Raw genomic sequence first — 25877 nt, forward strand, 5'->3', positions numbered from 1 at the left:
ATCACAATTCGGAGAGCAGGCTGTGTTAAATTAGTAGTCAACTTTTACTACACACTAGAATCACTTCAGGAGCTTTTCTAAACCAGATTCCCAGGTCACACCACTTGTCGGCCAAGCTAGACTTGCTGCACATTGAACACAGGTGTTTCCACAACTCTCCAGGGCAACCCAGCATCAACCACACTGAAGCAGGGAGGGGCTGTTTAGCGGCCTGCAGTTCAGACACTCAGAAGCCCCTTCACAAGAAGAGGACTGGGCCTTCAAATTGCTTTGTGACTGGCAATCTCAATTAATCCACAAGAAAGACTCTTAACAACAGCCACTCTGCAGAGGAGTGATCACATGACTGGCCCAGGCCAAGCCTCTAATAAGAATCTGCACCCAAACTCCACCTGAAACCAAGCCTCAGGACCTGTCCATCTGTAAACAGATCAGTATGAGGTAAGAAAAGTCAGACTATTAACATATGTATTTTTTTAGTTTATTACTGAGATAGCCATGGTGGTACACACTTGTAATCCCAAGTATTTTGGAGGCTAAGGCAGGATCACAAATTTGAAGCCAACCTTGGTGACTTAACTAGATCCTGTTTCAAACTAAAAACTGAATAAATAGATAAAAAGGCTGGGGAATGTAGTTCAGTAGTAGAGGACCCTGGGTTCAATCCCCAGTCCCCCCCCCCACAAACACACACAAAAGATCCATAACTAAACACAGAGGTATGTTCTAGTATTGCACTGCTATGTAAACCAACCAACCAAAGACTGATGTTCCACTTTTCCAGAGGAACATACCAATTAAAAAAACATGTAAAAATTTAGTTACAACTCCTTACAGGATTAACTGATAAAAAAAAAAAAAAAAAAAAAAAACACTAAGGCTGGGCACAGTGGCATCCACCTGTAATCCCAGCAGCTCTCAGGAGGTTGAGGCAGGAGGATTGAGATTTCAAAGCCATCCTCAGCAATTTAGGGAGGCCCTAAGCAACTCAGCGAGACCTTGTCTCAAAACAAAAGTTTTAAAAGTCTGGGGATGCTTAAGTTCCCCTGGGTTCAATCTCTAGTACAAAAAAAAAAAAAAAAAAAAGGGGGAAACTCCGAATTGGAAACATAGAAAGGAACCATAATGCCAGCAATCCAGGAAATGGGGCAGGAGGACCATAGTGAGGCCAGCCTGGGAGACTTAGTGAGACCCTGTCTCAAAAAAATAGAAACACTGGGGCTGGGCACAGTGGCGCACACCTCTAAGCCCAGTGGATCAGGAGGCTAAGGGAGGAGGATCGCGAGTAAAACCAGCCTGAGCAATTTAGTGAGGCTCTAAGCTACCTCAGCAAGACCCTTTTACTAAATAAAACAGAAAAAGGGCGGCTGGGGATGTGCTCAGTGGTTGAGTGTCCCTGGGTTCAATCCACAGTACCATTTTAAAAAGAAAAGAAAAAAAATTTTTAAATGGAGGCCTACCCAGTGCTGTTCCCTGTAACTCCAGAGACTCAAGAACCTGAGGCAGAAGTATCACAGATTTGAAACCAGCCCAGACAGTAGATAGAGCAAGACCCTATCTCAAAATGTATTTTAAAAAATCAAGGCTGGGGGCACGGGTAGCTCAGCAGTGTAGCACCCCTAGGTTCACTTCCCAATGCTGGAGAGAAAAAACAATGGTGGCCTGCTCACCAACAGGAAAGGTTGACACAGCCAGTGGGCTCTGCAGCCAGGGGTGGGCACCTAGAAGAGTACTCGCTGGTCTATTTGCCCCAGGACCGAGTTCCCAGGTGTTCCGCGTGGGGTACACATGGGCCATGGTCAGCCCCCAGCAGCAACTGGGCAACAGCCAGGGCAGGGTCAAGTGCAGAATGGTACTGACATTGTTGGTTTTTTCTTTCTTTCTTTATCGTGTCCTCCTTGTCCTTTCCCCCGATCGCTGCTGCGTCCGGACACCACCTTGTCTCGTGGCTGCTTGGATCTCCACTCCACAGAACGTACCTCCTCGATGGGTTAATATTGTCTTCTTTTTCCGGGCTCGTGATGTGTCGGTGTCTTGTGTGCTTGTCCCTGAGCCTTGTCCCCCTGTGGCCTGGCTTGTAGAAGATCCCAGGCCAGGCCTTCCTTCCTGCCGACCCAACCTGTCACCTGACAAGGAGGGTGTGCCTTGCCCCACACCCACCATCCCTAGCAGGGCCTGCATCTGGGAGCAGGCCGCACCTCTACCTTCCCACCCAAATTCCCAGGGTTCTCTTGAGGTGGGACCGAGCAGGGAGGCCAGAGCGAAGCCCCAACTGCCTGTTCAGCCCCTGCATCATATTGGACGTCTCTTGCCTGTTTCCCCAGTCCTGTCCAAAGAGGCTGTATTTCACACCCTAGATGTCCCCTGGCATGAAGCTAGATGATAGTTTGGGGGGCACAGCCCGGGCATGGCCAGGGTGCACCTCCCCCCAGGGCTGAGGCTGAGGCCGCCTAGCATCCCTCTATTGGGAGGGTAACCAGAACCGTTTTGCCCTATTAGAAGACAGAAATGCCCAGTGTTAATGCTGTGATGTGAAGACAGGGCTTGGCGGAGCCCCAGAGAGGAGCAGGGCACTCCCCCAGTCCCAGCGGGGCCTCTGCAGAGCTGGTGGACCTTTGTCCAGGCTGCTCATCCTCGCATTCTCAACCATGTCCTACCAAGACCGCAGTGACTTAACTGGTGCCCCTGAGATTCTACAGACAGGACATCCAGGAGGGTTGGAGGTGGAGATGGGAAGATCTGCCCCAAACCAGTCAGGCTGCATGATTTCTACTCAGCATGGGGGGTGTCAGCACGCGGCCTGAGCCCTGAGGCTCCCCGGCTCCCCGCACCCACGCGGTCTGCTGCGCTTGGTCTGTCTCTGTGTGGTGCTGTGCCCCCTCACCTGTGGCTCCTCCCAAGCCTTGTCCTGCCTTGCCCAGTGCTACTGAGCTGCCCCAAGGTGGCCACTGATCCACCACCTACCAGGTCCCTGCCGGTGCCAGGTTGCCCTTGCTGTGGCGCGTGTCTGTCAGGGAGGCCCTGGCTGCCGCCTTGTGGTGTATTCACTTGGTTTCTTTTCTTTGACTAGCATAGCATATCGTCGGGTCATTCGTGTCTAGTCAGTATGAAGTTGGGGATGATCTGTCTGGAAGGTTTTTCTCCTCTTATTTCTCTTCTTCCCTCACTGTGGTTTACATATGCACTCTGGACTCCCAGGCGGCTCTGCTTTCGGACTAACCCACACCCTCGGCCGCTTGGGCAGGAGGGTCTGTCCTCCCCTCTGCTGCACTGGCCCCACCTCCTACCCCAGGTCCTGGGGGCACCTTTCCCCGGGACAGGGCGTGTCTTGTGAGTCTGTCCTGCTGGGTAGGAGGAAGCCTAGTGCCATTGGCCTTGCTAGTGCACTTTGAACCTGGGGAGATCTTGGAGCTCACCCTGGCCCTCTGGGTTTACAGGGATAGGTTTGGGACAAACGATTGGAACTGAGGAACGGGGCGAAATCCCACTGAAGCCATGCACACTGTAGTGAACGCATCCCTGCACGTGACCCCAACTCATTTGTCTATGTTCACTGGTAGCCTTCTGTGACCCTCCTATTGTGGTTCCCCCAAGAACTTGGCCCTGGAAGGCCTGGCCCTGACTGTGTCTGACAATGGTGACCTGAGTCCCAGGGCTTAGTCACCGCCAACCCTCTCAGGCAGGATAACACCACTTTCCAGACACCCACTTGGGCTCTTGTCAGCACCCTGCTAATTTGTTTCTCTGAGAGGCTGTATTGTCACTCACCCTAGAATGTGGCTACCCCCTCAAGAACCTGCAAGGAGACTCCAGGGAGACCTAGGGATACTCATGGGTCCTCAGCCCTTATATCTCCTGTCTTAGGTTTTTTATCCTCCCCACAACTACAGAGAAGGGGCTCTGTCATCCCAAGGGACAAAACTTGATTCCCAAGTGGCCTCACTTGGCTGGGGCTGAGGAGCCACATGAGAAATCAGCCCATGTGGCTCTGAAACAGGAGAGGTGTTTCCTGCCCTCATGGCTCCCAGGGCCAGTCAGGGAGGACAGCTGATAGCAGATAGGCTTTGTTTCTCTGACAGAGGACCTGCAGGCTGCCAGGTGTTTAGCCATGAGGGAGTTGATCCAGAGCTGACGTCTGTGGTCCTTCCCTCACTGTGCTTCTGTGTTTAGGTCCTGCATGGTGGAGGAATCTGGAACCCTCGAATCCCAGCTTGAAGCTACCAAAGTGAGTGCCTGAAGGCTCTGCCCCGGCTCAGGTCACACCCCATCCCTGGGCAGGCCTTTTCTTCCTTCTTGGCCCAAGTCCAGGCTCCACATGGGCTGACTTTCCCCATGGCTTACAGCAGCCTGGGACTTGTCATTTTAGTCTGTGGCAGCCACTACCTGAGCCCTTGAAGAGGAGAGGCCTTCTGTCCAGTAGAGACTGTTCCCTTTCGGGGTCAGCCAGCTGACTTGTGGAAAGTCTAAGTCCTGCGGTTTTCACCACTGTTCCCATCCTAGGTGGTCTCAGGATAAGCACCTGAGGCCAGGAGAGGCAGATTGTGGGCTCTGTGCCAGGCCTGAGAGGGGGTCCCATCCTTTGTCTTTGCCCCCACCACTGCAGCGCAAGCACCAGGAAATCCGAGCCATGAGAAGTCAGCTCAAGAAGATTGAGGACCTGGGGGCTGCCATGGAGGGAAGCCCTCATATCCTTGACAACAAATACACGGAACACAGCACGTGGGCCCTGGCCCAGCAGTGGGACCAGCTCGACCAGTTGGGCATTCGCATTGCAGCACAACCTGGAGCAGCAGATCCAGGCAGGTATTGCGCCTTGCAGATGGTGGACGCAGTGGGGGCATGGCAGAGCCAGCCCAGCACATGCCACCTGCTGTGTGGGTGGCTGGTCCCTGATTCTGTTGTTCTTCCAGGAACACAACCGGTGTAACGGAGGAGGCCCTCAAGGAGTTCAGCATGATGTTTAAGTGAGTATAGCCCCACCTGGCCGGGGCGGCTCGGCAGCAGGGCCCGTGTGCTGAGCAGCCACTCGGCTCTGCTGCAGACACTTTCGACAAGGACAAGTCTGGCAGGCTGAACCACCAGGAGTTCAAATCCTGCTTGCGCTCCCTGGGCTACGACCTCCCCATGGTGGAGGATGGGTGGACCCTGACCCGGAGTCGAGGCGATCCTGGACACAGTGGATCCCAAACAGGTGAGCTTCCAGGATGGTGGGTGGACACCGCCCAGCCCTGGGCTGCACCCACCCTGCCTACTCACTGCACCTGCTCCCTCCCTTCCCCAGGGATGGCCACGTCTCCCTGCAAGAATACATGGCTTTTATGATCAGCCGCGAAACTGAGAACGTCAAGTCGAGCGAGGAGATCGAGAGTGCCTTCCGGGCCCTGAGCTCGGAGGGGGAAGCCCTATGTGACCAAGGAGGAGCTCTACCAGGTGCGGCTGTGGGAGGGACAGGGAGTGTCTGCAGACAACTAAAGCGACGCCTGTTTTGTGGTAGTCTAGGGCGACAGTTCCCCATCATGAGCCTGCCCTGCGCTGGGTGTAGGAGTTTTACCCCATTTACAAACACAGATCACTGAGCCAAAGTCCTTGCACCTGCTCAGAGAACTGGCCCCAGCTGTGGCTGGCAGGTGGGCTGAGCCAACTGCGTCTCTCCCTCCAGAACCTGACCCGGGAACAGGCGGACTACTGCGTCTCCCACATGAAGCCCTACGTGGACGGCAAGGGCCGCGAACTTCCCACCGCCTTCGACTACGTCGAGTTCACCCGCTCCACTCTTTGTGACTGACCCTCTGCTCCCCCGCCAGCCCGACCCCCACCGCTTGCCCCGCCAGGGCCCCGCTGCATGTCGACTCCTCTGTGCTCTCGGGACAGTGTTCCTTCCCAGTGTGACCACAGCCTGTGCTTAGCTTGGGTAAGACTTAGTTGAAAATGGTGCTTTAATAAACCGCTTCTGGTCAGTCACAATCACCAGGTTGCTGTGGGGACCCAGCTCCACGCCTGAGCCGGCTGCCCTCATTCCGACATAGAAAAAATCCAAGCGGCCAGCTCGCTCCCTTCTTGTGCTCTCTCCCTCCCCCACATTTGTTTTCATGTAAAGACAAATAAAAGACTTGCCTCTTCCCCCCCCCCCCCAAAAGCTCTGCTCCTCTTCATTCAGCTGACATCAAACCGCTCGACCACTCACCCCACTGCTTCCCCGATGGGGACACCTGTCCCCACTGCTCCTTGTGCCCTCAGGTGGCCACCTCCGCTGCCAGCTGGTCCAGGTCTTCTGTTTCTCGGGGCCCTTGTCAGTGAATGCTGTGCTCAGCTGCCACACCTTCACTGTGCCATTGGCGTCACCGGCAGCCAAGAGCTGGGTCTGCTGACTGTTGAATTCCAGACAGTAGACAGGGGCTTCCGTCCTGGGTTTGCACAATGGACACTGTGGGCTTCTGGGAGCTTTTCTGGAGATCAAACAGCTGCACGTCACCTGCAGGAAGAGAGGGGTAGACATGAGAAGCCACAGCTCAAAGCAAGGCTGCTGCAGGCACTCGGTTCTGCCCACCTGCCCCATACTGGGCTGCAGTTGGGATCTCTGGAGGACAGTCATCCACACAATGCCCCCGACACAAATCCAGGTCTCACTTGTGCCCGTAACACCACTTAGAGGTATGGTGGCCTTTTCCTACCTTCCCCAGAAGCAGCTGCAAAAACCAGGGGACGCACAGGAGACCAGCGCACTGCAAAAAGATATTTGTGGGACAGCTGCAGCGAGGTCAGGGGCTGGGCCTGCAGCACGGAGTACAGGTGGATGTGGCCGTCTGTCCCTGCGCTCAGGAAGAGGTTCCTAGATGGAACGCAGGGCAGAGAGGGGGCAAGGGCATTGGCCTGGGTGTCTTTTATGGGCCCGGCCCCTGCCACCAGACTCTTCCTAAGCTTTCAGCTCATGAAAAGCCCCCTTGGTCCCCAAAACAGGTGAATTCTCAGCAAAGGGGACAGTCCCTAGGACTCAAATGGGGAATGAGCAGAATGCAGGTGCTTAAAGCAGTTCTGTTACGTGGCCTGACGGGCTGTAGGTTGGTGGGACCTGGGCCTCCCGTACCTGTGGAAGGGGAATAGCTCACAGAGTAGACGGGACCCCCCGTGGGGAGAGAACGTGAACTGTGCTGGGGCCCGCAGGGGCACGGAGCTGGGCATCCGCGTGAGGGCCACCTCTTCTGCTGCCAGGGAACACTTGAGTGGGAATCCGCCTTCCGTGCCCAGAATGAAAAGGCTGGAGTCAAAGCTGGAGAAGGCCACAGCCGTGACGCCCACCTCGGTCTCACCCCCGCGAAGGCTGTGGAGACAGGGCAGCAGTGGGTCAGAGCCACGGGCCTCCGCACACTGACCTGGAGGAGGGCGCACTGGCCACACCTGCGGCTGCGGCCGCGCCCTGCCCACCAGCTTCCCAGCTCTCAAAGTCCCTCAGGCTGCCTACCTTCTTCAGCTTGGTGCTTCGTGGCAGCTGCTGGACCAGCAGGGCAAAGCCCTCGGCGAGCTGCAGCTGGCCTGTGCCAGCCCCCTGCCAGAGCAGCACCTTCCCGTCCGCGGCTGCGCTCAGTAGCCGGAAGCGATGGCTGTGCCGAGGCTCCGGCAGCCAAATGACCTGAGATGATGGGGGGATGTCTCCAGCCTGCCCCAGTGTCCCACTTCCAGGGGAAAAAAAGCAGGCAGAGGGGAAATTCTGGGTGGCCCTGGAGCCAGCTTAGCCACCCAGGGAAAGACTTGGCGGGTTCTGAGTTTCCTCCCCAGTCCCAGACCCCACTGGGCCATCTCCTATGCGGCGCCTGCCTAGGAGGCTGGGAACAGCCACAAGGCCCCAGGGGGCTCCCACTGGCGGAGAAGTGCTTCATGTCACAGGAGCTCCAAGACTGCCCAGGGCAGATGTCCAACTGCCAACTCCTCCCCTCTCGGCCCAAGGTCCCACTCCCTCCCAGGGAAGGTGGGACGTCACTGTCCCCCTGCGGGCTACCTCCCACATGCTGACCTGGCACACAGGGTCTGTGTGGGTGTCATCTGTCAGGCCTGTGCGCCAGAGCAGAGGGTCCTCAGAACGGCTCATGTCCCACACCAGCACCTCGCCACTATAGAGCCCTCCTGTGGGGACCACGCCGGGCATCAGCTTGGCACTCCCACAGCCCAGCTCCCACTCCCCACCCAAGCTCCTGGAGCCAAGACCAAAGGTCCCTTCCCTAAAAATCATGCCCTCAAAGGGGAAGTCCTGGCTCCCCAGGCCTCAAACTCAGTCCCCTCTTGCTGCACCCCAGGGTGCCTGCCCCACAGCAAGCTGAGGCCCCTGGCCTGGCCCTTCACTCCCTCCAGCATCACCACCCCTACAGCACACGTCGGCTCCTATCACAGCTGAGAGCTGCCCAGGGTGCCTACCATTTTGGGCCTCCAATCCTGCCTTTGCCCAGCTGCCATGTCACCCATCCCAGAGATGCCCCTTTTGCCAGGCTCCACACCACATGTGTGCCCCCAGAGAGCTTCCGCGACTCCAGACCACACCCAGGTACCACGCTTGCTGTCTCCTCTAGGCGGCCTGCACTAGCCAGGCCCAGAGGCTGGCAGGCCAACGCACGGCTGCAGGGCAGGAAGCAGAGCCCAGGAAGGAAGGAGGCCAGGGCGGGCGGGGGGCTCACCTGCGACGTGGGAGGGCTGCGTGGGGTGGAAGGCGAGGCACATGACGGCACTGGGCACCTCCACCACCGCCGACGGCTGCTGGGGGTTCAGGCCTCGCCGGTCCAGGTTCCAGGCACACACGAAGGACTTGAGTGTGCTCCAGTCCCCATCATCCAGCCTGCGGAGGGACATGCCCAAGGCGCTCCCAGGGCTCCACACACTAACCCCAGGTTCACCACCGTCCCCTCCACACCAGGCACACTACTCTGGATGTCCAAGTGGCAGATTCCTCTAGGACACCCTAAGTATGTTCTCTAGAAAAGGGTCCCCAGACACTGAAGACAGGACTGTGCAGTGGTGGAACGGGGACCCTGGTCAGCAAGGAACGGCACCAGAGAAACAGCTGGCAAGAAGCCGAGACAGGCTGAGGACAGCTGCCCAGGGGACAGGTGGGCCCAAGGCATGGGCTCGCCATCCCTCCCCCTCCTCTCGCTTTTCCCACCAACCCAGTGCCAACACTGTGTGGGCCATCTCAAGGAGACCCCAGGTGGCTGAGCTCTTGGGGCCTCCCACTGCCCACTGCCTGCCCCAGCTGTCACTCACCGACCGTATGCACAGGCCAGCACGGAGCCGGTGGCATTCCACGAAACACTGGTCACATGCAGACCCTGCCCTTGAGCAGGGGGGTAGCCCAGGGTATGCAGACAGGACACCTGCAGAGAAACACAACCCTAAGCCACAAAGCCCTCCAGCAGGTGGCCTCACAGCCACCAGTGAAAAACCCCAGCTGGGCATGAGCAGCCCAAGGCCCTAAAAGCTATTCAAGTCCACAGCCCAGTCCTGGAGGAAAACATAAGGCCTTCATCGTGGCATCTCTCCCAACAGGATCCTTCCAGAACCTGGAAGGCAGGGCCTGAGATCTGAGGCAGATGTCAGCTCCAGAACAGAGCCAAGGGGCGTGTACGCACGCGCGCGCACACACGCACTTTAAAGGCCCTAGCATCTTGTTTCTTAGTCCACCATGCTGGAGCAGCAAAGGAGATTGTCACAAAGGATGCACACAAGGCGGTAGCCACCAAATACCTGTTTCCCACCTCTACCCTCCTGCCCCCAGGTATGGAAACTCCCAGTGTAAGAATCCAAAGTCTATGAGAAACCCCACAGTGAGCACCCACCCACTGCCAAAGCCATGGTGTGGCCGCTAGAGAAAACAGTGAAGGCTCCCAAGAGCTCACGACCTGGGAATTCCACTCCTGGGTACAGACCCAAGGGGACAAAAGCTTCCAAATGCAAGAAATGTGTACGCAAAGCTGCACACAACTATAACCCCAGTGACTAGGGAGGCTCAGGCATGAGGATAGCAAGTCCCACCCAGCCTCAGCAACTTAGTGAGGCCCTGTCTCAAAAAATAAAAGGGGCTGGGGATGTGGCTCAGTGGTTCAAGCACGCCTGGGCTCAAAGAAGAGAGAGAAAAGAGGAAGGAAGGAAGGGAAGGAGGAAGGGGAGAAAAAACAAAAGAAAACAGACTGGGGGTAGCTCCATGGTGGAGTGCCTGCCCAGCACGCACGAGTCCTGGGTTGCAGCACCAGCGCCAATCGTGATACCAATCCACTTTGGGGAACAAACAAGGACTGGCTCAAGAACAGAAAAAGTCGGGCTGGGGAGACAGCTCAGCTGGTAGAGTGCTTGCCTCACAAGCACAAGGCCCTGAGTTGGATCCCCAGAACCGCAAAAAAAAAAAAAAAAAAAAACCAGAAAAAGTCATCAGGCAAGGGATTCACTGTAGTTTGGCCAGGTCATGGCCAGGTTTAAAGGCACTCCTCTGCCCCACGTTAGAGAATGGCTATGACACGAGGCCGTCAGGAAACCAGCACACTCCACGACTGTTCAAATGATGCAGCCCAACCTCCCACCTGTCCACAAGTCACTGGAACACGAACTTCTAGACGCAAAGCTGCTGCCTAGACAATGCAGCACCAGCAGACCCAGATACACGACGGTGTGTCTTAGTGGGACAGAAAGTCAAAAGGAACCAAGCAACGCTCTGGTGAGGGGAAGGGTGTCAGCATTTCATCAACACTACCCAAATAACGGACAAGAACAACTTAGAGGAGGAAAAGCTTATCTGGGAATCACAGTTTCGGAGGTTCAGTTCATGGTGGGCGACTTCACTGCTGGGGGTCTGACATGGCAGAACATCATGGGGAAGGGCCGGGCAGAGGTGAAGCTGCTCAGCTCATGGCGGCCCAGAAATAGAGAGCCTGTGAGCAAGAATTCAGGGACAGGGTACAGTCTCCAAAGACAGGCCCCACCTGCCTGGTTACCAACCAGTAATCCATTCAAGCTCTTTGCTCATCAAAAGGATCAGCCTACTGATCAGGTCACAGTCCTCAATCTATGAACATTCTCGAGCTTTTTCAGAGGACACGCATATGCAAACCACAACAAAGGGTCACAAACAAAACAGAAAGTGCTCTCCTGTGGGGGGTCTCTCAGCCAGTCCCTCATGGATGAGAAAAGGGTTAACTGCCGGAGGATGGTGTTGGCTATAAATCAATCAATTACCCATAAACTTATCTAATCGATAAACACACAAGAGCCAATACTCCTCCTAAATGAGAGGGGGCACGATGGGTCTGGCCATACCAGCTCTGGCCTCTAACGACATGCAGTAGCCCAACTCTTTTTTATTTATAGACACACAGGTAAAGGGGCTCTGAACGGGAGGAACTTCTTCTGTGATGAACAGGACAGGGTGGAGTTAGGGGACCCATGTAGGGGGACTATCGCAGAAGCAGACAGGAACCACTCCCACAGTGCCAATCCCCCCGCCCCATAATCTGGGACACACTTCCCTATCTGCCAGTTCCGGGAAGTCAGGCCTCTGTGCCATGAGGCTCAACCTAGTCCGATTCTGCTAAATAAGGATGGCTCCCCACACTCTCCCTCATAGTTCAAAGGTACCTGATGACAAGAGAAAAGCTACATGTCTGTAGCACAGGAAAAACTCCAAAGATCTGTGGGCTAGCATTGCCCACTGTATGGGGGTTCCACATATCCGCAATGACTGGATTGCCTACGAAGATATGCACTGCTTCCAAAAGTCAGAAAAGATTTATAATTAAAAATTAAGTATCAGGCTGGGTATATAATTCATTGGTAGAGCATCTGCCTAGCATGTGTGAGACCCTGGGTTTGATCCCCAGCACCACAAAAAAAAAAAAATGTAAATAAAAATTAGATAACTAGAACTGGGGTGTAGCTCAGTGCTAAAGCAGACTTACCATGCGTGAGACTGGCTCCTTCCTCAGCTCACATGCACATACACACAAATATCTAAATAAGGTGTTCAGACTTAAAAATTTAGATACTTCAAAGAAAAGGTAGAAAGGACCTGATGGTGTGGCTTAAGATGGAGGCCACCATGAAGAAGGTAGCTGCAAATGTCAAGGTTACTTGTTCTGTTTTGTTGTTTTTTGGTAGTTGTAGATGGACAGCATGCCTTTATTTTATTTTTATGTGGTGCCAAGTATCAAAACTCAGTGCCTCACATGGGCTAGGCAAGCACTCTGCCACTGAGCCAGAGCCCCAGCCCCTCAATGTTACTTTTAAAGATCAGCAAAAGACAAACCAATCTGTACAGAATCTGAGTAGCATCACGGAGCTACAGGAAGAAAGATCTTGAAAATTTAAAAGATGCCTGTGATGACATCGTGCTTGCAGATGATGGCGGCTTAATGATACCTTATCAAACTAGGGATGTTTCCTGAGCCATTCTCAAGAGGAATCACAGGAAATGTTAGAGGAAGCAAAGAAAAATTTGCAAGAAGAAATTGATGCCTTTGAAGTGAAATCAATTCAGTGGGTGTTAGCAGATTTGAAAGTTCAGTTATACATAAAATTTGGCAACAAAAATAAATCTTAACGGTGGTGAAAGGTAGACATTTTATATTTTTCTGTTTAATAAACTTGAATATTGTTTAGAATGACAATTTCCCTTCTTCAAATGACATGGAAAGAAAAACTTTCTCTTTTTAAACTTCACTTATTTAATGGAAACTTGCCTATTTTCACATGCTTATTTTATATGTTTAAAAAAAGAGTATACAAGCCAGGTGCAGGGGCTCACAGCTGTAATCCCAGGGGCTCAGGAGGCTGAGGCAAGAGGATGGCCTAACCCTGTCTCAAAATAAAATATAAAAAGGGCTGGGGATGTGGCTCAGTGGTTAAGCACCCCGTGTTAAATCCCTGGTACCAAAAAAATAAAAAAGTATTGATCTACATATTTTACATAACTATATCAAGTTTAGGGGCTTTATGTCATGTTATTAAAATCGGTTAAGTAACCACCAAAAAATAAAAATAAAAAGAAGGGGAGGAAGGGGGTCAGGGGAGGGACAGAGGAGGGATGAGTGGGGAATGAAACTGACGGGCCTGTTCATCCTGGAAAATTGGCTGCCACTCTGGTGTCCATTTCCCCGGCCAGAAGGTACAGAGAGACTGATGGCACCTATTCCCAGGCACCAGTGAAGAACAATGATTTGTTCTCAAAAAACGTAGCTCAGGTAGGGCGCTTGTCTAGCACCTGTGAGGCCCTGGGTGTGATTCTCGGCACCACATAAAAATAAATAAAGTTTAAAAAAAAAAAAAAACTTAGCTCAGGCTGGATATGGTGGCACACGCCTGTAAACCCCGCAATTTGGAAGGATCACAAGTTTGAAGCCAGTCTCAGCAACTTACCAAGGACCTCAGTAATTCGGCCAGACCCTGTCTCAAAATAAAAAATAGGAAGGCCTGGGGTTGTAGCTCTTGGCACAGCACCCCTGGGTTCAATCCCAAGTAGCAAAAAAATGACAAAACAAAACAAAACAAAACTTGGTAGCACCTGGAGAAAGAGCTTGGGGAACACTGGTCAGTACCAGTACTACTGCTACTGGGGTGCATCAACTCAAAGACCTAAAACCAGCTGGGGGACCACATGCAGGGGCACGGCCCAGGCCCAGCAGCCCTACCGTCTGCTGTGGTTCCGTCCAGTTCACCTCGTAGCCATCGAAGGCGTGGCTCTGCCAGTTCTTGTTTAGTTCTCGGATGACCATGGCCTCCACCCTCCGGAGAAAGGCTGCCAGCCGCGAGGTGTCATGCTGGGACAGAGGCAGCACAGGAACTGGCACAGGGGCCTCTGTCTGCACCTGGGCATCTGCATGCTTCCGGACCTGGGCAGATGCTTCAGCAGTGGCAATGCTGGCTGTCTGGCAACTTTTCTAAGATGGAGAGCAAAACCAGCATCACTACCCAGCTGTACTCCCATGGCCCAGCACCCTCGCCTTTCCAGTTACTGGGCCTCCGATCACTTTTGTGCCCACACTGTCCCCTCCTTTTGTAACTAGTCCCTCACGGATTAGGAGGAAACTGCTGTGTGGCTTGGGTTGGAGATGATCCCCCCACCCTATGTTCAATGAAGACGTGACCTTCAGGCAGCCAATCAGAAGACTCTCCCCAGCCTGATTGGTCAGGGGTGGCCATGTGACCCAAGGTGGCCAGTGAGGGGCTGCCCCAGGACTTTCGGTGAGACCATTTGATGCAGGAGTGCCCTTATCTAAAGATGCTGGCAGCTGTAAGAATCCCGGCATCCAGTGCCAGCAGCAGCTGTGCAGCAAGCACCTTGGGCCTGTCCTCCTGAGATCCCCACTGACTCACCCCTCGCTCCCTCCATCGGCAGTGGCCCTCCCATAGGATGCCTTCCTCACACCCACGTGATCAAGGCAAGCAGGCGCTTCTGTGGCGAGCTAGTCGATGGAAGGCAGAATGGGTCCCCCCGTGGCTGTTCTCCATCCTGCCACCTGTGTCCACTTCCTTGTGACGGCACATCAGAGGAGAGGTCAGCCACCCTTAGACGCGCACGCACACACACACACACGGAGACTCTGGGGGTAGTAACTGCCCTGGTCACCGTCGTCGACTAGAGGCTCCGCTCACAGGGCCATGCACAGGCTCACATAGGCACAGAAGCAGAGCCAGGCCCATCTTACTGAGATGGAAGGCAGGGGGCTGGCCCCAAGCAGGCAGCTCTCCTTAGCACCCAGCAAACCCAGCAAAGACGCCCTCCTCACCCGCCACACTGCATCTCCTGGTGAGCCGGGCCCACCTGTTTCTGTACTCCAGCACTTACACTTGGCACATGGATGTTCACTAAACAAGACCGAAAGCCCACTCACTGAGCACCACCTAGCTCGGCCCTGAGTGCTTAGCACAGAACAGGAAACATTGTGCTTCCGCAGGAGAGGGAGGGACAAGTAACATGGGAATGTCCCCAAAGCAAACAGTGCTCAGTGCGTGCAGAGGTGGGACTGGGGGACTTGCTGGGGAGCCGTCTGGATGGGAAGGTGGGAGCAGGTGTCAGGGCAGCACTCGGCTGAGCCGCGAAGGAGTGAGAGCCTCCAGGCAGAGCGGGGAACGGCACTGGGCTGGGGCAAAGGGGCCAGAGCAGAGCCTTGGGGAGAAAAGGGGTGCGTGTGGCTCAGCGGCAGAGCACCTGCCTGGCACCAAAGGCCCTGGGCTCCAGCACCAGGCAACGAAAACCTCAGGTAGCTCAGAGGACAGAGGCAGGCACTGCACGTGGTGGGCCGTCCATGAAGAGTGGGCACCTGCTGGGTGCCAGCCACAGACCACCTTAGCAGGGAGAGTCAAAAAACCTACAGCCTCTCTGGATGCTCAGGGGGCATGCAGGGTGGGGCAGGCACCCAGGGGAGGAGGGCACAGGAGTGAAGGCGGGACACAGGGTGTCGAGACGTTTGCAAGGGAGTGTGGAAAGGCTGTGATGGGCTGGGGAAGCCAGGTAACAACAGAGGGGCTGCCTGGAGAACCACTATCAGCATGTCCCCGGACGTGAGGGCCAACTCAAGAAGAGAACCCTGGCAGCTCCTTTGTTCTTTGGGTTTTTTTTTTTTTTTTTTTTTGGACGGGGGATTGAACCCAGTGGGGGCAGGGGTCATTACCACTGAGCCATATTCCCAGCCCATTTTATTTTGAGACAGGGGTCTCGCTAAGTCACTTAGGGCCTCACTAAGATGCTGTAGCTGGCCTTGAATTTGTGATCCTCCTGCCCCAGCCTCCTAAACCACTGGAATTACAGGCTACACCCCAGGGCCCGGCCTACTCCTCATCTTACTCACCCTCACAACCACACCATGAAGTGAACACCATTTTCACAGTGGCACTGAGGCACAGAGAAATACCCCCCTCTCCCCCGGGGTCAGAGAGCAAACAGGGGATCACCATGAACTGGAGCCTGCAGTCTTTCCAGAGAATACAACTGGCCTCACAACACAGCTGCCTCCCAGGCACAGGGATTTCTCCCAATACCCTGGCCGTTATTCACACCACATATATGTCAGTGTTTCCCAGGGAAGATTACACAACTGTCTTAATGTTGAAATGAACATAAAACCACGAGCTCATGTAAAAATGCCCAGAGGGAGGGCAACCGTTTTCAGGGATCTCTAGTAATAATCTCTTGTTGTTTCATTATCCATGCAAATAATAAATGCCAAGACATGAGAATTCATGCCGAAAAAAACGGAAACCAGGGACAGGGCTGGAGATGCAGCTCAGTGGTAGAGCCCTTGCCTGCACACGCAAGGCCCTGGGTGCCATCCCCGGTGCACGGGCACACACACACAGCCCAGTGACAAATCTCTGAACTGGTAAGAAGCCACATTGTTCTCTTTCCTCTCTGGGACACTAAGTCAGCTTCCCGCATCCTGATGTCCCTGGGGATGAGCTCCAAGGCCCCGGCCCAGAATGGTGTCAAGGGTAAAGCCCCAGAAGGCCCCCTTGGGAAGTTCAAGGGAGAATTCAGGGCGAGTTGGGTCCTGGCTTCTTCCTGAGTCTGAGGGCTGTCCTGGTGGACACAGCCTGCAGGACGTCAGGGCATCACACTGGATAGCCTGGCAGAGAGAAAAGGAAACAGTAATTCCATGAGACTCCCAGCTCCGAGCCCGGCTTCCAGAGGGAAGCGGAGCCTCTGCAGCCTGAAGTGCAGCTGTCTGCCCAAGGGCCTCAGGCCGCGAAGGACCCCAGAATGTCACATGCACTGCTCAGAGGACGTGACAACAGCAGAGTTAGGAAATGGAGGGAGGCCACCAGAGCCTTCTAGATTCCTTTCCTACCTCTTCTGGGACCAGTCATACTTCCTTGAGAAGGTCCCGGGAAACCTCCAGAGTGTCTGCCACGAGCCGGTTTGGGTTGGTTTTTCTGGTCAGCTGTTCTAGCAACTCGTCAGGGCAGAGCACCAGCCTCCAGCCAGGCATGCAGCCTTGCCAGGGCCCCAGGGCATGCTGTGAGGGCACCGGCCCTTCTGCATCCTCAGCGGCAAAGGTTAAATAAGTGAGGAGTGGAAGGCCAAACAAGACCCGAGTGGGCCGTTCCCACACTGTCCGCCTGGAAGCCCATCCACAGTGTCAAAATGGGACAAAGGCCCAAGTCCTAAGCAGAATGCAGTCACTTTCTTTCTTTCTTTTTTTTTTTTTCAGTGCTGGGGAATTGAACCCAGGGCCTTGTGCTTGCAAGGCAAGCACTCTACCAGCTGAGCTATCTCCCCAGCCCAGTCAGTCACTTTCTTATTAAGAATATGCACTCAGGGGGCTGGGGAGATAGTTCAGTCGGTAGAGTGCTTGCCTTGTAAGCACAAGGCCCTGGGTTCGATCCACAGCACCAAAAAAAAAAAAAAAAAAAAAAAGAATATGCACTCAGGGCTGAGGTTATGGCTCAATGGTAGAGAGCTCACCTAGTATGTGTGAGGCCCAGGGTTCGATCCTCAGCACCACAAAAAAACAAAATAAAGGTATTGTGTCCACCTACAACTAAAAAAAAAAAAAAGAATATGCACTCCAGATTTCCTTAATTTTAGAACGTGCTGAATAGTAAAACATACCAATTAATCAACAACAGTTCCCTGGGGAAATCTAAATCTAACGTGTGTCAGCTGTAAGACACAGCACTTCTAAGATCTGCTAGGTATTGGGGGTGGAGCCTGTCCAGCAAGTGTGGAAATGCAGAGAGAGGGCGCCAGTCAATGTGCCCCAAAGCAGAGCTCCCTCACTCCACACACCAGCACTCAGGAGCCAGCCTCGGGCTTCTCAAGTCGCCCTGCCAAGCAGCCTGGGCCACACACCAGCCCCGAAGTGGGCAGTGAGCTGAGACCATTCTAGACCAGCAGCCAGAATCACCCAGACATTGCCTAAAAGACAACCTGCTTCTCCTCCTTCCACTTCCAGTTTCATCCAGTAGGTGTGGGTGGAGCTAACTGGCTTTGCTCACCAGCAGCCAGATGAGGGTGGGCTTGACCCTAATCTGTATGAGACTGGGTGGCCAAGGCCCTGGGGGTCACTTTTCTCAGGCCTGCCCTTTTTTTTTTTTTTTCTGATTCCATTCCTTGGGAATGGAACCCAAGGGTGCTCAACCACTGAGCCACATCTCCAGTCCTTTTATGTTTTGAGACGGGGCCTTGCTAATTTGTTGAGCCTAGCCTTGAACTTGCTGGGATTATAGGCATGCCCCACACTACCCAGCTCAGGCCTGCCCTTTAATCCTGGGCTGGCGGTATATATAATGTGCACATGAGGGTAGGGTTTTTTGTTTTTTGTCTTGGCATGCTGGAAATTGAACTCAGGCCCCTGCAGAAGCAAGCACTACTGAGCTACAGCCCCACCCCTTCTGAATGCCACTCCTACTCACCTGGTCCTGCAATGCATGAGGACAGTCCACCAGAGACATGCCATTCGGTGGCCTCAGGTTCTCCTTCCAGAATTCCCTCTCTCTTCAGGGTCCCTGGCTCCCACACATGGCTCTCCACCTTCTTCCCCTTCCTAGGCCTGTGTACTCATCCAGGAACTAGATGTGACAGGAGCAGAGATGATAACTGACCTCACTCAGCACAGTGCAACCAGCTTGTGGGCACACAAAGGCCTGCATATGGTCAGGACACAGGAGGACGGCAAATTCAAGGCCAGCCTCAGCAAAAGTGAGGTGCTAAGCAACTCAGTGAGAACCTAAATAAAATATAAAATAGGGCTGGGGATGTGGCTCAGTGGTTGAGTGCCCCCAAGTTCAATCCCCAGTACCCACCCCCCCAAAATAAACAAAGGCCCTGCCCCAGATCTGTCCCAGGTGTGAAGTGTACATGAGAACTTAAGAGCAACAGGTGATGCTGAACCAAATTCGAGGTACAGCCTCCTGTTTACTTGAACTTGCCTCTTGAGTATATCAGGACAGCAACTACTCAAAGGATGACACGGAGCTGAAAGTCAGCCTAACCGGGTACTTTCTTAGTCTTTGAACCTCTTCTATGTGCCTGGTGATAAAAGCCTAGTATAGTATAAAACTGTCTATCCAAGAACAGCTCTGGTATTACACATCTGTAATCCCAAAGACTCAGGAGCCTGAGGCAGGAGGATCACAAATTCAAGGCTCACCTCAGCAACTCAGCAAGACCCTGTCTCAAAATAAAGACACTCGAAATAGTTGAGAATCACAGATTTAATTCTCCCTGAAGCCACAGGGTCCGGCTTAAAAATAGACACACTCCAGCAGGGGGTGCCAAACACTGCAGAACCCAAACAGGCCAAAGATTCAGGAGGCCAGGATGAGGAAGGGCAGCCAGGTTACCTCAGGCCCACTGGAGCCTATGGGGAGACGAGCAGCACAGGCCCACCAAGGAAGGACACTTCAGTTCAGCATTTCCTGGGAGACTGCCTAATAGGAGACACCCACTGCCAGCCCTCAGGGAGTTCAGAGTTCACCTTGGGAGACAGCCCCGATTGTCAGACACACCCCACTGGGAAGAAAAGCCCTGGAGCTAGAAAGTGGGGATGGCTGCACCAAGAAGGCACTTGGGCCTGAAGAGCACACCTGAAGCTGCTTAAAAGACCCAGGCGCCACGGCACACACCTGTCACCCCAGTCGCTCAGGAAACTGAGGCAGGAGGACCACAAGTTCAGAGCCAGCCTCAGCGACTTAGTGAGACCCTGCTTCAAAATAAAAAGGGCTGGGAATGTGGCCCAGTGGTTAAGTAGCCCTGGGTTCAATCCCTGGTACTAAAAAAATAAATAAAGTTAAGTGATTAAAATAGCCAGGTTCAGTAGCACCTGTAGTCCAGGCTACTTGGGAGGCTGAGGTGGGAGGGTCACTTGAGTGCAGGAATTTGGGGCCAGCCTACACAGCATAGCTAGAACTCCATCTCAAAAAAACAAATAAGGATAAAAAATTTCAACAAAAAAAAAAAAAAAAAAAAAAAAAAAAAAACCGAATAAAAGGATAAAAAAAATAAAAATTTTAGGGTTGGGGTTGTGGCTCAGTGGTAGAGCACTTGCCCAGCATGTGTGAGGCACTAAGTTCGACCCTTAGCCTCATATAAAAATAAATAAATAAAGGTATCGTGTCCATATTCAACTAAAAATATTTTCTAAAAAGAAAGAATAAAAAATTTTAAAAAGAGTTATGTGTATTTTACCATTTTTTTAAAGGTACCACACACTCCAATAGAATGTGAATCACAATTCGGAGAGCAGGCTGTGTTAAATTAGTAGTCAACTTTTACTACACACTAGAATCACTTCAGGAGCTTTTCTAAAACCAGATTCCCAGGTCACACCACTTGTCGGCCAAGCTAGACTTGCTGCACATTGAACACAGGTGTTTCCACAACTCTCCAGGGCAACCCAGCATCAACCACACTGAAGCAGGGAGGGGCTGGTTAGCGGCCTGCAGTTCAGACACTCAGAAGCCCCTTCACAAGAAGAGGACTGGGCCTTCAAATTGCTTTGTGACTGGCAATCTCAATTAATCCACAAGAAAGACTCTTAACAACAGCCACTCTGCAGAGGAGTGATCACATGACTGGCCCAGGCCAAGCCTCTAATAAGAATCTGCACCCAAACTCCACCTGAAACCAAGCCTCAGGACCTGTCCATCTGTAAACAGATCAGTATGAGGTAAGAAAAGTCAGACTATTAACATATGTATTTTTTTAGTTTATTACTGAGATAGCCATGGTGGTACACACTTGTAATCCCAAGTATTTTGGAGGCTAAGGCAGGATCACAAATTTGAAGCCAACCTTGGTGACTTAACTAGATCCTGTTTCAAACTAAAAACTGAATAAATAGATAAAAAGGCTGGGGAATGTAGTTCAGTAGTAGAGGACCCTGGGTATCAATCCCCAGTACCCCCCCCCACAAACACACACACAAAAGATCCATAACTAAAACACAGAGGTATGTTCTAGTATTGCACTGCTATGTAAACCAACCAACCAAAGACTGATGTTCCACTTTTCCAGAGGAACATACCAAATTAAAAAAACATGTAAAAATTTAGTTACAACTCCTTACAGGATTAACTGAAAAAAAAAAAAAAAAAAAAAAAAAAAACACTAAGGCTGGGCACAGTGGCATCCACCTGTAATCCCAGCAGCTCTCAGGAGGTTGAGGCAGGAGGATTGAGATTTCAAAGCCATCCTCAGCAATTTAGGGAGGCCCTAAGCAACTCAGCGAGACCTTGTCTCAAAACAAAAGTTTTAAAAAGTCTGGGGATGCTTAAGTTCCCCTGGGTTCAATCTCTAGTACAAAAAAAAAAAAAAAAAAAAGGGGGAAACTCCGAATTGGAAACATAGAAAGGAATTGGTTATATAAAAATAAATTTAAAAAACAAAAAATTATTTTACTTCTTATTTCTTGCAATGATGGGAACCAAACCCAGGCCTTCCACATGCAAGGTCAGTTTTCCATCACTGAACTACATCCTCATAATTCCCCATAAAATTTTTTAAACACATAAAATGTTCAGGATGTAGTAAATGGAAAAAAAAATGTGTTCACAAAACACTATGCACAAGGCTGGAGATTTAGTCCAGTAGTACAGAGTTTGCCTAGCATGCACGAGACCCCCGGTTCAATCCCTATCACCACAAAGAAAAAGGAAAGAAGCAGTATGATTCCATTAATTAAAAAAAAAAAAAAAAAAGAGGAAGATGGACCAATGTAAGACAAATCAAATGGCCAGGGAACAAAATGATAGGGTGATTTTTACTCATCTTTTTGCCTCTCCAGATTTTTCTAAATTTTGGGCATAAATCACTGTTATAGAGAAAAAAACTTAATTTGGAAAAAGCAAAGCAACTTACTACTTTTTCTGGCCCTTGCAGCATTTGTAAAACACAACAGTCTTCAAAAGAACAGCAGAGGAGTGCCTATGGCTCAAATTAATCAGTGATCACCTCACGAATGCAAACCTTTCTTTTTCTTTGCTACCAGGGATTGAACCCAGGGGTGCTTTACCACTAAGCCATGCCCTTTCCAGCCCTTTTTGGGTTTTCTGGTTGCCCAAACTGACCTCAAACTTTCAAGCCTCCTGCCTCAGCTTCCTTCAGGATTACAGGTGGTAATGATGCAAGTCTTTACACCCTAAGTGTCAGGATTGCTTAAAACTTTTCTTGGCCATACTAGGGACTGAACCCAAGACCTCATGCGTCCTAGACAAGAGCTGTGCCAGAGTCACATCCCCAGGCTTTTTTAATTCTGAAACAAAGTTTTGCTAAGTTGCCCAGGCTGGCCTCAAACTTGCCATCCTCCTGCCTCGGTCTTTCCAATAGTTTGAATTACAAGTGTGCACCATGCATGAGCTTTAAAACTCTCGCTACAAGAAAATTAACAAGCCTCAATCTCATTATCTGAAAAAATTTAAAAAAAGGTGTTAGACTGAATAAATGATTCCCAACCTGGAATCTTCTAAGATCTGAATCATCAGCAAGCAAGAGCTATTTTGAGTATTTTGAAAATGTCAGTGCATGATTCATACATTTACCTGTAAATTGGATGGGCAGATTGAGCTAAAATGACCATGGCTTTGCTTTTAACTAGAACCATTACTACACAGCATGGCACAGTGGAAATGCTTGGAAGCCACATCAGATCCTGGTTTGACACCTGCAGATTGTTAGGCCTCACTCAGAAAGACATATGTCCTCAAAAGCAACAAAGAAACACTACTGGTACAGGTGAGACCTAGGCTATCTGCAGGTTCAACAATCTGAGTTTTCTCTTCTAGGAAACATGCAGTACCCTCCAACCCAGCTCATTTTCACTCAGGTGAAAAACCTACATCCTTACAATGATCTGCAAAGCCCCTCCTTACCCTCTGACCTCACCTGGGACCACTCTTCCCTTCTTCCTCAAACAGATCAACCAAGAGCTCAGGCCCTTTGAGTTTGTCATTTGTTCTGCCTGCTCTGCTTTACCGCAGTACATACGTCGGCTAACTCTCCTATGAGCCTTTGCTCCATGTCACTCGCTCCAGGAGACTCACTTTGCAACCCACCCTCCTGCTCCCCAACAGTCTCTCTGTCGCTGCTTGTTGTCCATGGCACTGTTCCCCTTCTAAAACACTCATAACTTATTTATTACATATACGGTTTATATTCTGTCCTCTGCAACCGCCCCACGAAAAATCCAAGAGCGACATGACTCGCTGAGGATCCAGCACGTGTCAAGCGCACAAAGTCTGCACCGAGCAGGAGAGAGAGGAGAGAGAGAATGAGAGACAGAGAGAAAGAAAGAGAGAGAGAAAAAGAGAAAGAGAGAAAGAAAGAGAGAAAGAGAAAGAGAGAAAGAAAAAGAGAGAAAGGAAAGAAAAAGAGGAAGAGAAAGAGAGAGAGAAAGAGGGAGAGAGAAAGAGAAAAAGAAAAAGAGAAAGAAAGAGAGAGAGAGAAAGTTTGAAATGCCTTAACATCGTCATTCGCGCAAAACCCTTCAGAACATGGGGTCCTCGGAGAGTTGTTGAGTTTTTGCTTTCGATGAAAGCCTGGTCCAGGAGCGTCCCCCTGTCAGTTTTTGCGGATTAAAACATAAGAACAAAACGGTGGGACGTCAGAAACTCCTCCGGCGGTCGCGCTCCGCCCCGGCCTTCCGCCCGCGCCGCCCGGCGTGAGGTCCGCGCCCTCACCGTCTCCCTGCAGATGCCCTGGACGCCCCTCCATTGCGAGGGCACCGACGCCACGCCCAGGGTCTCGTCCTGCAGCGACCCCGAGCGCCCGGGCCCCTCGGCGCTTGCAGTCCCGCCGGTCGCCAGCGCCACGGCACCCGCGCTTCCCGCCCGGCGCAGCGGCCTGGGCCACACGCACGTTGCCGTGGTGACGACCCCGCCCTCTCGCGCCGGCGCAGTCAGATGTGACCTTCGCTCCCCGCGCTTCCAGGAGCGGAAGACAGGGAAGGTGAGACTGATGGCGCCATTTTTGGACCGGTCACAGCGCCTTCCCTAAGGCCCAGCAGAAAAATAAGCGGGTGATTCTTCCCAGTTGGCGCGACAAGCGTGGCTGGGTTTTGGATACCCTGTTCTCAAAAGAGACATCTTGGGGCAGGCGCAGCCTCTCTTGAAGAAAGTGAAGGACGGAAGTGAGCACGGACGCCAGGCTCAAAGATGGCGCTGAGCGGCCTGGCGCAGAGGCGGCGAGAGCAGGGTCTGCGGGAGCCTGCGGGCGCCTGGGCCCGCACGGGCCTCGCGGCAAGGGGGCGGCGGCCTCAGAGCCGCCTGAGCTGCCCGGTGCTCCCGGCAGAGCAAGAACCAAGCTGCTCGATTGGCGGCCATCCTGAATCCAGTTGCTCATCCTCTTGTCCTCAGTTTCTTCCTGAATAGAATGACGACGAAAAACAGGCATACGCGAATTCCGAGTTGGGTTGAAAAGTTGGGAGGCCCAAATGAGGAAGATGAGGAAGTATACTAAAAATAGTTGTTAAACCGAAACGATAGACATAACTACTGGAGATGGGGGGTGTGCTCACTTACTGGGTACGCACCAGTTATCAGGCAAGGAGTCCGCGGCATTATGTATATTTATCTTTATGTTCTCACCCTGAGCAAGCAACTGGTTTTTTATTTGTTTTTGTTTTTGTTTTTTTGCTTTTGCAGTGCTGGAGGTAGATCCAAGGCTTCCTGCATGCTAAGCAAGCACTGTATCAGTGAACTCTACACCAGTCGCCCCAACTCAACTTTTATTTGTATATCTGTCCCATGAGGGTGCGAATGGTCAGAGATGAAACTGTCCCAAGATCCCACTCTGGCTGGCCTGATCCCAAAGCTACATTTTGAGCCTCTGGGCAGAAATCCCCTAGCTAGGTCTCTTGGGCCTCTTTCTTTCCAATCTCAGAGATGAAAACCAGCCAGTTCTACTTCCTTGTGCATCACCCAGCGACAGGGTCCTCCTCATTAGGATCCTGTTCCAGTCAAGAACCTCAAGATAAATTGGATTATCAACACTGGAAAAACTGAAATAAAAACATCTTAGAAAGTAGAGCAAGACAAAATTTTCCTTGTGAGGCCCTCTTAAGCCTAAGAAGAATTTGCAAACAACAAAGATTCCAAAAAATCAACACTCATAAGGAAGCTCAAGAGGCTGGGATTGTGGCTCAGAGGTAGAACCCTTGCTTGGCATGTGTGAGGCACTGGGTTCGATCCTCAGCGCCACATAAAAATAAAGGTATTGTGTACATCTACAACTAAAAATAAAAATTTAAAAAGAAGAAGAAGCAGCTGCTCAAGGCTGTGAGAGTGGGGAGATCTGGACTTGAAGACTGGAGGAAAATTTGTCCTGTTTTGGCAGGGTTAGTACCTCGCTAGCTTTAGTTTGTTAGCTGAAAAATGAGTCCAGGAAGAAGCCTGCTATGTTCAACCAAGAGGAGGAACATTTCAGTAACAGAAGGCTAGTCCAAGGTATTCAATGTCACAAACAACTCACTGAAGATATATGGCCAAGGCGAGGGGTATGACTCAGGGGTGGAATTCTTGCCTAGCGTGTGTGAGGCACTGGGTTCAATTCTCAGCACTGCATACAAATACATAAAAGTTCATCAACAACTAATATTTTTTTTTAAATTTTTTAAATACAACATAAAGGGCTCAGTGGGTAGAGTGCCCTTGGGCTCAATCCCCAGTACTGTAGAAAAACAAAAACAATTGTAGATACAGATATTGAGCCCCAAGGATACTCAGCAAAGATACTATCATTTATGATGGTATTATTTTTATGATAGTAAAATGCTGCAGACATGCTGGGAGGTATAGCTGAGTGGTAGGGCTCTTGCCTGGCATGAACCAGACCCTTGGTTCAATCCCTAACACTGCCAAAAAAAAAAATCAAAGTACTTCAGACAACCTAAATGTCCAAGCAAACTCCTGGCATTCAA

General features: G+C 51.8%; 1 long non-coding RNA gene and 1 pseudogene across 2 annotated transcripts; one reads left to right on the plus strand and one right to left on the minus strand.

Annotated features, from left to right (window-relative positions):
* Positions 1-1361: 1361 nt before the first annotated feature.
* Positions 1362-4783, plus strand: LOC306645523. The gene is made up of 3 exons (XR_013759676.1): positions 1362-1990; positions 4171-4225; positions 4604-4783. It is a non-coding gene; the product is annotated as an uncharacterized lncRNA (long non-coding RNA).
* A 1152-nt stretch (positions 4784-5935) lies between these two features.
* Positions 5936-25539, minus strand: LOC306645522 (cytoplasmic dynein 2 intermediate chain 2-like; annotated as a pseudogene). Its single transcript, XR_013766904.1, has 9 exons — positions 23641-25539; positions 13656-13904; positions 9247-9356; positions 8664-8821; positions 8009-8118; positions 7460-7627; positions 7085-7318; positions 6672-6829; positions 5936-6472 (listed from the first exon to the last, which is right to left on the minus strand). The product of XR_013766904.1 is annotated as a cytoplasmic dynein 2 intermediate chain 2-like (transcript).
* Between the last annotated feature and the right edge of the window lie 338 nt (positions 25540-25877).

This window comes from Sciurus vulgaris, assembly GCF_902686455.1.
Source record: "Sciurus vulgaris genome assembly, chromosome: 15".
NCBI lineage: Eukaryota > Metazoa > Chordata > Mammalia > Rodentia > Sciuridae > Sciurus > Sciurus vulgaris.